Source organism: Chiloscyllium plagiosum, chromosome 38, assembly GCF_004010195.1.
Source record: "Chiloscyllium plagiosum isolate BGI_BamShark_2017 chromosome 38, ASM401019v2, whole genome shotgun sequence".
NCBI classification, from domain to species: domain Eukaryota; kingdom Metazoa; phylum Chordata; class Chondrichthyes; order Orectolobiformes; family Hemiscylliidae; genus Chiloscyllium; species Chiloscyllium plagiosum.
The window spans coordinates 18,340,912-18,353,449 of record NC_057747.1 but is presented as its reverse complement, the minus strand read 5'-3'; the positions used below and the strand labels follow the sequence as shown (position 1 = coordinate 18,353,449).

The window sequence follows — 12,538 nt, the reverse complement described above, 5'->3', positions numbered from 1 at the left end:
CAGGGCTCCCTGATTGGACCAGGTTAACAGCCCTAATCAGGGAACTCATATCCTATGACATCCACCTGGCTGACCTCGCTACAATTATTATACTCACCATCTAAATCCATTGAGTCACTGCACACATCAAAGAGCAAAGAAAAAAGAGACTGTCAAGTTTGCTAAGGAAATACAAATCATTGTTTTAATAAATAAATTTCCCTAGTAAACACAGTATTGATTGATAGAACTGAGTTTAAATTCTGTTTCCTGCAGTTTACCACCTATGTGTTATAAGCTATACTCATTTATAAAGGTCAAGTAGTCTATTAACAGTTAAGAGCCTCAAATTTACATAATTTCAATTAACTTTCCATCAGCAATAAATTATCACATGGTTAGTCAGGAGAATGGCATTTTTACAGTGTTGATGAATATGTGATGTTACTAAAATAAAAATTGAAAATGCTGGAAATAGTCACCGAGTCTGGTAGGATCTGCAGGGAGAGAAACATTTCACATTGAAATTGAGACTTGAAACTTCTTCAGAGCAGGGAGTTCCTCGTGAAGGGACATTACCTTCCATTTTCCACACAAGTCCCCTAACGGCCGAGCATACAGATGGAGGACTAATAGAACCAGCACAGTTTCCACCTCGAATCCTTCTTCACAGCTAGGCTGACTGGAGAGGGTCTGGTGAAGATGTCCACATTCAGCCAGTCATCTTCAGGGTGAGGGTGCTAGAAGGAAGAAAGCACTGTCTTTAAGTTGACAGTCCTGTGCAGTACTGGGGGTTGCTGTACTCTCAAAAGTACATGAATCCTAAACTGAAGATCTATCTGCCCTCTCAGGTCAACGGAAACCATTCATGGAACTATTTTGATAAAAAAAAGAGCATCAGAATTCTTCTCAATGTTCCAGTCAAAATTTATCTCTCAACAAAATAACTTGATCATGACTTCATTAAGGAAGGCAACATATGAATATAAGTCTGGAGTAACTTTGTTTAACTTTTATTTCTTCAGGCTTTCAAAATGAGTCAAGGCTTGACCCTACACTTATTATCAAGATATTGAGTGACAATGTCAACTTCCAACCTTAACTCTTCATGATTAGGAAATCAAATAGAAGTAAGCACGTGTGAAAAGACTTAACAGTTGCCCCTTCCATTTTGCTTCCCATGCTTATTTCTTCCTTATTTTGGAGGTGATTAACTGCTATCACCTGAGAATTCTGCGTAACAATCGCGAGTGGCATAAATATGTTCTTTTGCCTACTTCTTGAACAACTGGCAGAGACCCCGATGAAAGGGTTTCGTACAGGATGGATATTCGAATGACCAGAAGAATGACCAAAGGCCAACTGCTGAGGAAAGATGATTGTCTTCAGTAGATTGGCCCCTCAACAGTTCTTAGGCGTGTGATGAATGGGGACCTTGTGTCACGAGTATGAGGAGTAGCCATTTCACTGTAACTGTGTTGTTATTCTACTTGCCCTACAATTTACTCTGAGACTTTGGATAGAGCAAGCTTAGCCTTGCCCTCTCGAAAAACAACTGTGGTCTTTTAGTTTTGTTTAAACATTCATTCGTAGGATAAGCATGTCACCAGCTAGATCTGCATTTATGACCCAAAGGGCAGTTTAAGTATCAACCACATTGCTGTGAGACTAGAGTCACTGGAGTAATTACCAACCTATATATCTAGGCCAGACCAGGTAAGGACAGCAGCTCTGTTCCCTGAAAGGCATTAATGAACCAGATGGGTTTTTCTCCCCATTAATAGATTCACAGTCATCATTAGACTGTTAAATCCAGAATTTTTCCTTTAATTGAATTCAAATTCCCCTTGGCAGGATTCACACCCAGGTCCCCAGAACATTACCAGGGTCTCTGGATCAGTAGTGTAGTGAAAATACCCTAGACCATCACTTCCCCATCTGACTGAATGATGGAGCAAAGGACAGTATAGACTATGTATGCTCTCAGTCCTGAAGGTGCTCCTTTCATTATTGACCTGGAACAAGTATGAGGGTCAAACACATCATCAAAAAGATCCTCTGCAAATCATTTTAGTTTTGCCACAACAGCAACACTTTTTCATCCCCCGTCCACCTCCACCAAACAAACTGATAGTGAGTCATTCTGGTGTGAGGCAAATTCTGAGCGAGATGGTTTACATGACAAAGATACACAAGATGCTTTTCCCAGTCATCAATCTCTTTTCTTTCCATCGTAACCCATATTTCAATAGTACTCCACTCCAATAATCCTCTTTGTCATCTTAGGCCGTTTTCATAAATCTAATTCGAGCAGCTGGCAGCTTTCAGGCATGTTTTTGTAAACTGGGAGGGAAAGTAAATTTTACAAGCAAAATGATTGCAGCAAATTGAAAAATGAATCCAGGAGATAATGCAGCAAATTTGAAGCATAACAGCAAGAGGGACAAGGGACAGCAATCTCACTCCCCCACATTTTACCATGTGAAGCTGTCTTGTATTTAACTGCGAGGCTCTTTATATGTTTAATATTCATGAAAATCCATCTTAAAGTGGTTTGTCTTCACTGGAAAATGTAATGACTGCGAGAGTGGAGTTGCTGTTTCTTTAAATTGCTTTATGGTTTAGTGATTAATCCATGTGCATGAATCACTGCTGATCTAGAAGGACCGCTTGCTTTGTCAGTAAAACGCATTTTAATTTTGGCGTAAGACAATAGTCAAATACCAGTGTTTCTGAATCCTGCTGTCATATTGGGACACTGAGTTAAGGGTAGGCTGCGGTCAAAGAGGAACCCCTTCTGTCATCCAACACAGTGACATGAACGGGGTTCATCGATTTTTGTGGACCAAGCTGTAGGGGGATGAGATTAATTGCAGTCAGAGGTGCGTAAATCAATGGAGCCATTGTCCTCTGTGGGCTAATTATGACTAATTACCAACCTGTATTGGATTATAGAGACAACATAGAGTGTAGAACAGCACATCGGCACCAACCATGATGCCAATCTATACGAATCCCATTTGCCAGCACATCGTCCATACCTCTACACTTTGCCTTTTCATGAGTCTGTCGAAGTGCCTCATAAACATTGCCACTGAATCTGCTTAGACCATAAGACCACGGAACAGAAATGAGGCCATTCAGCCCATCGATTCTGCTTTGCCCTTTAATCATGGCTGATAAGCTTCTCAGGCAGAAAGTGAGGACTGCAGGTGCTAGAGATCAGAGTCAAGAGTGTGATGCTGGAAAAACACAGCAGATCAGGCAGCATCCGAGGAGCAGGGGAATCGACGTTTTGGGCATAAGCTCTTCAGCAAGAATGATAAGTTTCTCTCCCTATTCTCCTATTTTCTCCCCATAACCCTTGATACTCAAGAACCTATCTATCTCCACCTTAAATACCTGGCCTCCATAGCCTTCTGTGACAGTGAATTCTATAGATTCACCACTCTCTGGCTGAAGATGTTTCTCCTCATCTCTGTTCTAAAAGTTCTTCCCTTTATTTAAGGCTGTGCCCTTGGGTCCTAGTCTCTCTTACCAATGGAAACATCTTCCCACCATCTACTCTGTCCAGGTCATTCATTATTCTGTATATTTCAATTAGATCCGTCCTCATCCTTCTAAGCTCCATCAAGTATAAACCCATAATCCTCGAATGTTCCTCATATGTTAAGATTTTCATTCCTGGGACCATTTCCATGAACTTCCTCTGAACACACTCCAGGGCCAGTCCATCCTTCTTGAGATATGGGACCCAAAACTGAGCACAATGCACCAAATGTGGTCTGACCAGAGTCTTACAGAGCCTCAGAAGTACATCCATGCTTTTATATTCAAGTTCTCTCAAAATAAATACCATTGTTGCATTTGTCTTCCTAACTACTGACTCAACCTACAAGTTCACCATGAGACAATCCTGGCCTAGAACTCCCAAGTCTCTTTCCATTTCAGACTTCAGAATTTTCTACCCCTTTAGAAAATAGTCCCATGCCTCTATTCTTCCTACCAAAGTGCATGACCTCACACTTTCCCACTTTATACTACATCTGCCACTTCTTTGCCCACTCTCCTAACCAGTCCAAATCCTTCTGCAGCCTCCCCACCTCTTCAATGCTACCTGGTCCTCTGACTTTACGTCTATGCCCCCTATACCTTGAAAGAATTGTAACAAACCCTACATTGGACAAACAGGCAGAAAACTAGCCACCAGGATACACGAACATCAACCAGCCACAAAAAGACATGACCCACTCTCACTAGTATCCTTTCATACAGATGAGGAAGGACACCACTTCGACTGGGACAGCACATCCATCCTAGGACAAGCCAAACAGAGACACCCATAAGAATTCCTAGAAGCATGGCATTCCACCAGAACTCTATCAACAAACGGATTGACTTGGACCCCATTTACTATCCCCTGAGAAAAAGAACAGGAAATGACATCATCGCAGGAAATGCTGCCACCACAGGACATGATGTCACCAACTCAAGGAAACTCAATCACATAAATAGAAAGTGGGCCATACCATCAGTGCTTCATCTGGAGGCTCACTGATGATGTTACCTGGTATGGTGATGAAACGTCTGAAAACGAATCTTCCAGTTCAGTGAGCACATCTACATCCAGCCTATGCCCCCTGTTCATTGATCCGTCATCAAGGAGAAAACATTCTTCCAATCTACACTATCTATGCCTCCTCATGATATTATACACCTCAATCATCCTTCTCCCCCCACCCCCCAAGGGAAACAATCGCAGTTGATCAAATCCCTCTTCATAACTAAAAGTCTCCAGCCCAGGCAACATCCTGAGGGCTTCTACCACCTCCCCTAGAAGCACGCTCCAGGCACCCACCACTCTCTGTGGAAAAATACTTTCCTCACACATCTCCTTTAAACTCTCCCCTCTCACCTTAAACTTATGTCTCATAGTACATGACATTTCCTCCCTGGGAAAAAGACTCTGACTTTTCGCCCTATCCACACCTTTCATAATTTCAAATACTTCTATCAGGTTGCCCCACAGCCTCCGGCGTTCTAGCGAAACCAATCCAATTTTGTTCAACTTCTCCTTAAGCTAATACACTTCAATCCAAGTGACATCCTGGTAAACCACTTTTGCACTCTCTACAAAGCCTCCACATCCTTCCTATCGTGTAGTGACCAACTTACCAACTCACCATGGATCCCATGTGACCTAATCTTCTGAACCAGCCTACATGAGGTCAAAAAGTGTGGTGCTGGAAAAGCACAGCCAGTCAGGCAGCACCTGAGGAGCAGGAGCAGGCAAGTTGATGTTTCAAGCATAAGCTCTTCATCAGGAATGGAGACCAAGAGGGCTGAGAGATAAATGGGAAGGGGGTAGGGCTGGCGTAAGGTAGCTGAGAATGCAATGGGGAGACGAAGGTGGGGGGTGATGGCGATAGGTCAGAGAGGAAGGCGGAGTGGATAGGTGGGAAGGAAGATAGGCAGATAGAACAGTTCAAGATGGCGGTTCCAAATTGGATGGTTGGATCTGGGATAAGGTGGAGGAAGGGACAATGAGGAAACTGGTGAAATCAACATTGACAAATGCTTTAGTAAATTCCATTTAGACAACATCCACTGCCCTCCCCTTATCAATCATCTTCAAAAATCTCAATCAAACTTCTGAGACAAGACCTCCCCCACACAAAGCCATGCTGACTGTTCATAGTAAGTCCATTTGTTCCCAGATGTGAGTAAATCCTGACCCTAAAAATCTTCTTCAGCAATTTCCCTACCACTGATGTAAGGCTCACCAACCTGTAATTTCCTGGCTTATCCCTGTTGCCCTCCTTCAACAAAAATAAAAGATATTGGCTATCCTCCAGTCTTCTTCCACCTCCGCTGTGGCTAAACAGGATTCAAAGATGTCTGTCCAGGTTCCAGCAATCTTGCCTCCCTCAGTTTCCTGGGAATGGAACAGTGCCACTTTACATCACCTCTCCTTTTGAAATGAACTCATGCAAAGATATGAAGCAAACCTCTTTTTAAGTCAATAACTTTCAAGAGTAAAATGTCCTAGCCTATGATGGCCTCTGTTGGACACAGCAAACTGGACACTCTCCTATCTGTATCTTTTTCAGAGGGTCCAGGCTTAATTACTGAAGGAGGGAGAGCACTGATGTCTGTGTCACAATGAAAATTGTATTTCCAGAAGGTATTACTGGGTCCCAACACCAATAGAATGCCAACTGCAAAGGGAAGATGGGGTGTTGGTCAGGAACCTGTGTGCCTCCAGTTAATGGCCCACTTCATTCTTTGAAAGGACACGAATGTTATTTTCACATTGGGAAATTGCCAAATGAATCAGTCTGTGCACATTAATACTGGCCTGTCAAGTTCAATGCAGGGGAGTTGCAAAGTTTCTTAGAATCATAGAGTCATAGAACTACACAGCATGAAAACACATCCTTCAGTCCAACTTGTCCATGCCAACCAGATCTCCTAAATTATTCTAGTCCCATTTGTCAGCACCTGGCCCATATCACTCCAAACCCTTCCTATTCATTTATCCTTCTGGACGCTTCTTAAATGTTGCAATTGTACCAGCCTCCACCACTTCCTCTGGCAGCTCATTCCACACACGCACCATCCTCTGCATGAAAAAGGTGCCCCTCAGGCCCCTTTTAAATCTTTCTTCTATCACTCTAGTGCCTGTGCCCTCTGGTTCTGGAATTCTCCACCCCAGAGAAATACTTTGTCTATTTATCCTATCCGTGCCCCTCATGATTTTATAACTCTATAAGGTCACCCCTCAGCCTCCAACGCTCCAGGGAAAACAGCCCCAGCCTGTTCAGCCTCTCCTAACAGCTCAAATCCTCCAACCCTGGCAACATCCTTGTAAATCTTTTCAGAATCCTTTCAAATTTCACAACATCCTTCCTATAGCTAGAATCCTTCCAGAATTGCCAAAAGTGGCCTAACCAATTTCCTATACAGATGCGACATGACCTCCCAACTCCTACACTCATTGCAGTGACCAATAAAGGGAAGCATACGAAACGCTTCTAAGGAAATTTGTATCTGCATTCCAAAGTCTCTTTGTTCAGCAACACTCCACAGGACCTTACCAAATTGCAGCACCTCACATTTATATAAATTAAACTGCATCTGCCACTCCTCAGCTCATTGGCCCATCTGATCTAGATCCTCTTGTACTCTGAGGTAACCTTCTTCACTGTCCACTACACCTCTAATTTTGGTGTCATCTGCAAACTTACTAACTGTACCATTAAAAATGACAAAAAGCAGGGACAACACTGGTCACAGGTCTCTGGTCTGCAACACACCACCACCACTCTCTGTCTTCGACCTTTCAGCCCGTAATGTATCCAAATGTCTAGCTCTCCTATTCCATCTGATCTAACCTTGCTAAACAGTCCATCATGGGAAACCTTGTCGAATACCTTACTGAAGTCCACACAGATCATGTCCACTGCTCTATCCTCATCAATCCTCTTTGTTACTTCTCAAAACATTCAATCAAGTTTGTGACAAACAATTTCCCACGCATAAAGCCATGCTGACTAATCCTAATCAGTCCTTGCTTTTCAAATTACTTTTAAATCCTGTCCATCAGAATTCCCTCCAACAGCTTACCCACCACCGATGTCAGGCTCACCGGTCTATAGATGTCCTTACCATCTTTCTTAAATAGTGGCACCACGTTAACCAACCTCCAGACTACTGGTACCTCACCAGTGATTATCGACGATACAAATATCTCAGCAAGAGGCGTAGCAATCTTTTCCCTAGCTTCCCACTCTCTCTGTCTCTCCACCCCCTCCTTCTTCCCTCCCCTCCCCTCCTCTCCCTCTCTCTCTCCCCCCCTCTCCCTCTCCCACCTGCCTCTCTCTCACCCTCTCTCTCTCCCACTCTCTCTCTCTCCCCCCACCTCTCTCTCTCTCTCTGGCAGCTGGAACAGTTTATAGCAGCAAAACGCAGGCAACTATTACTCCATCCAATAATTAGCTTGAGTACACAAGGGAGTAAGAAGCATCACTGTCTATTTCGAGAGAGGCAAGTGGTTATAACTCGAGAGGAGCCACTCCACATCAAGCATGACTTAAAAGAAATCTCTTCTGCTCTAACTGTATGCCAAAGGCATATTGGAGGGATTAGCAGGCTGATTATCAAGGCGTTTGGCCACATCGTGAACATTGCTTCTGCTTCCAACAAATTCTGGAGCGGGGCTTCAACACACACCTCCATGCACAGAGGCAGGGACATTACCTCCAAGTCACAAGACCTCCCTAGCCTCCCTTAGGACTAGTGAATGGAAAATAACAACTGGATTTGTCTTCATATAATGGGGTGGTCATTTAAATTTCACCTTTGTGCCATCTTTAAGAGTAAAGCATTGCAACTGCACATACACAAGGTAAAGTCGCCATAGTCCTGCCCAGACCATGAAAGAGAGGTGACTGGAGGTGGTTTAGCGTGAGGAGGTGAGGGCTGAGGCTGACAGTGGCTTAAATGGAAGGACAGGAATTCTAACACAACTTTGAAAAAGGCAGCAACTGCATTGCATTTCGGTCAGAATCATTGAACGCCAAAATTCTCACCTATCGTTCATCTGTAAGGCCGCTGTTGATAAAGTAATTCACACAAGGAGTTAGTTATAGAGTCATACAGCATGGAATCAGACCTTTCAGTCCAACCACTATACACTGACCATAATCCCAAACTAAACGAGTCCTGCCCACCTGCACTTGGCCCATATCCCTCCAACCATTTCTTATCCAAATGTCTTTTAAACACTGGAACTGTACCCGCATCCACCACTTCCTTTGGAAGCTCATTCCACATATGAATCACTCCTTGTGTAAAAAAAAACTGCCCCTCATGACTTTTTTTACAACTTTCTCCTCTCACCTTAAAATATGTCCCCTAGTCTTGAAATTACCCCACCCTAGAAAAAAGACATCTACCATTCACCTTCTCTATACCCCTCATGATTTTATAAACCTCTATTAGATCACCTTTCAATTTCCCTGAAAAGAGACCCAGCCTATCCAGACTCTCCTTATAACTCAAATCCTCCAGTCCTGGCAACATCCTGGTAAATCTCTTCTGAACCCTTTCCAGTTTAATAATATCCTTCCTATAAAGGGAGAACTGCCCCAGTACTCCAGATGAGGCCTCAGCAATGTCCTGTACAGCCTCAATGTAACATTTCAACTCCTATACTCAAAGGTTTGAGCAATTAAGGCAAGCATGCTAAACACCTTCTTAACCACCCTGTCTGTGTGGTGCAAACTTCAAAGAATTATGCACCTGAACCCCCAGGTCTCTCTGTTCTACACCACTACCCAAGGCCCTACCTTTAATTCTTTTAAGTCTTACCTTTGCTTGTTTTGACAAAATGCAATACCTCTCATTTGTCTAAATTAAACTCCATCTGCCACTCCTCATTCCGTTGACCCAATTGATTCAAGGTCTCTTAGAAAACCTTTTTCACTTTTTCACTGTCCACTATCCCACCAATTTTGATTATTAAACATGTCACACCAAAGGTGATGTGCATTATCATCCGACTGCGGGAAGCATGAGGCAACTCAGCTGCTGAGGTAAAGCCCATCGATTCAAATCGCATCTTAATCTGAATAGCCCAGAATTTGACAGAGTGGGAGTGATGACTTCACAGGGCCCAGCGTAATTTGTGCGTAGAAGTGTCAGCAAGAGTATAGCAAGAGAAAGTAAGTGGCTGCCATATCTGACTCGCCACAAGTGATTTACGCTGGTTCACCAATAGGCTTGCCAAATCCAAACAAAAGTTATCTTCTCGCCATGGGCCTCTCTGTTCAGTGATCGGAAGGTTGATATTGTTCATGTACACTAAACCCAGTGCTACTAGTCACATTGTGAAATCACATTGTGAGGATTCTTGTTTAATGTGAAAGTCATGAGCTTGGTGTGCTACCCATATTTGCATGTTCTCATCGCATTGAGAAGTAAATTATGCCGGGAGATGAATGTTTTTAAAAATACGCCCTCACATTCTCTGTCAATCTCTTTTTCCTCTCGTTTTTAATTCGGGCACTTTCGGCCCCTCTTGACCACGGATCGCTGAAAGAGGAGGCAGTTAGCTTTTTGAAGTCTGTGAGAAAGAAGGGTCACTGGGCTCATAACGTCAACTCTGTTTTCTCTTTCTACAGATGTTGCTGAGTTTCTCTAGGAATGTCTGTTTTTGTGTGAGGGCTGTGGATGGCTGACGTGAAAGAAGGGTTGAGGCCGGGGCAGATCAGACATAATCTTGATGAAAGGCTGAATGGCCTACTCCTGCACTTTTTTAATGTTTTTTTTTATCTCATTTGGCTCTCATTTATCTCATTTCCCTTTCTGTCACTTATTCCACAATTTTAATAATCAGTTAGCTATTGGATTCAATATTCAAGGTCCAATACTTTGTAATGTCCTTGTAAATCAATATATCAGCTTGGACCTCCTGTAGTTTGTCACATTAAAATAACATGATCTGAGGTGAAATATTCCATTCAGTGCTCACTAGGGGATTCCCCGTGGTGGCAATTTTAGGCCATTGTATTCCTCACTTGCAAAAAAACAACCTGCTCATTTATTCTCCTTATTTAAAGGAATGGTTTATAGAATATCAGAAACAGGTCATTCTGCCTCACTAGCCCATGCCAATGTTTATATTTCACACAAGCTGCCTTCCATTTGATTCTCCCACCCACCAGATTGAAACTAGATGCCGAGGATTCCTGAAGTGATAGCCAGCGTGGGTTTCTGGTAATTCCAGTTCACCGCTTCCATCTTAGACACCCAATGCCAACATCTCAGGACACTCTCCATGGGCATTGAGCATCCATATCCCATATCTACAGACAATGGCATCTGCACTCGCATGGCACATCTCTGATCCACTGACACAACAGCTCTGCACTTCACACTGGGGCAAGCCAGCACCTTCCACCTTCTCTGCACAGACAGACATCCAGCTCCTAGACTGGAGAACCAGGCTGCACTGCACCTCACCCACTCACTCAGTCACTCACTCATGTATACACTCACTTACACACTTATTCACACACTCATTCACTCACTCACGCGTTCATTCAATCACTCACTCATGTACACACTCACACACTCATTCACACACTCATTGACTCACTCGCTCACTCACTCATTTACTCAATCACTCACTGACGTACACAAACTTACTCATTCACACACTCATTCACTCATTCACTCACACACTCATTCACTCATTCACCTACTTATTCATTCACTTGCTCATTTACCCATTCATTCACTCACTCACTCATTCACTCACTCATTTACCCATTCACTCATTCACTTGCTCATTCACTCACTCATGTATCCACTCACTCACACACTCACTCGCTCATTCACTTTCTCACTCACTCAATCGCTCAGTCACCCACTCATTCACTCATTCACTCAATCACTCACTCATGTACACACTCACTCACACTCATTCACAGTCACTCACTCTTGCTCATTCACCCATTCACTCACGCATTCAACCATTCACTCACTTACTCACTCACTCATTCACTTGCTCAGTCACTCAATCACGTGCACACTCACTCACATAAATTCACTCACTCACTCGCTTATGCACTTGCTCAATCACTTGCTCATTCACTCACTCACATACACACTCACTCAAACACTAATTCCAACACTCACTCACACACACTCACTCACACACTCACTCACCCATTCACTCACTCATTCACTCACTCGATAATTCACTTGCTCACTCAGTTACTCACTCATGCACTCTCTCATTCCCTCAATCATTCATTCACTCGCTCGCTCATTCACTCACTCACTTGCTCATTCACTCAATCATTCATTCACTCATTCACTTGCTCACTCTGAACCTACTTTATGCTCACAGCATTGCTGCTTCAGGTTGGGTTTTATTTTGGCATGCTACCCCTTCAGTCACATCTTTAATGCTCACAGACGGGCTGCATTGGAGGCTGTTAGCACAGACACAGTTTCTCATGTTTGTCTGTAGTGATCTGTTAAAGGGGCAGGACATGGCACTATGCCAATCTCACACCGACAGCACATGCCAGCAGCCTGCATGGCAACCAAATGGCCAGGGCACAATGTCTAAAGGGAACACTCCTCAGAGAACTCAAGGGCTGGCTGCTATCAGTCAGGAGATCCGAGTACCGTCTGTCAGGGACAGAGTGTGCTCACAGTCAAAGGGCTTGGCCAGGGTCAGAGGCTGAGTCTCACTGCTGTCCGGAGAGGGGGCCATGGGGATTTATAGATTGTCAGGTGCACACTGATCTGTCAGGGGCTCTGGTCAATCATCAGTCAGGGCCGCAGTCTGTCCTGGAGTTGAGCCAAATTAAAGTGTAAGGCCACATCACAGGACATTGACATGGCCAGACAGGGGCTAGTGATGGGACTCAGTGCAAGCAGCCTGCCACACAGAGGGGACAAGGATGGATAAGGCATGTGGGATGGGGGAGTTTGACGTACAAGGCGGGGAGGTGCAGTAGAGCATGAGCGGGCATGCAATGCT

At 43.8% G+C, this 12,538-nt stretch overlaps 1 long non-coding RNA gene across 1 annotated transcript in view; it reads right to left on the bottom strand.

Moving 5' to 3' along the window:
* Nucleotides 1-207: 207 nt before the first annotated feature.
* The window catches only part of LOC122541879, a 58,805-nt gene continuing 46,474 nt past the window's right edge, over nucleotides 208-12,538 (bottom strand). The window contains exon 3 of the long non-coding RNA XR_006309699.1: nucleotides 208-719. This is a non-coding gene — a long non-coding RNA (uncharacterized LOC122541879). The remainder of the gene's footprint in view (nucleotides 720-12,538) is intronic.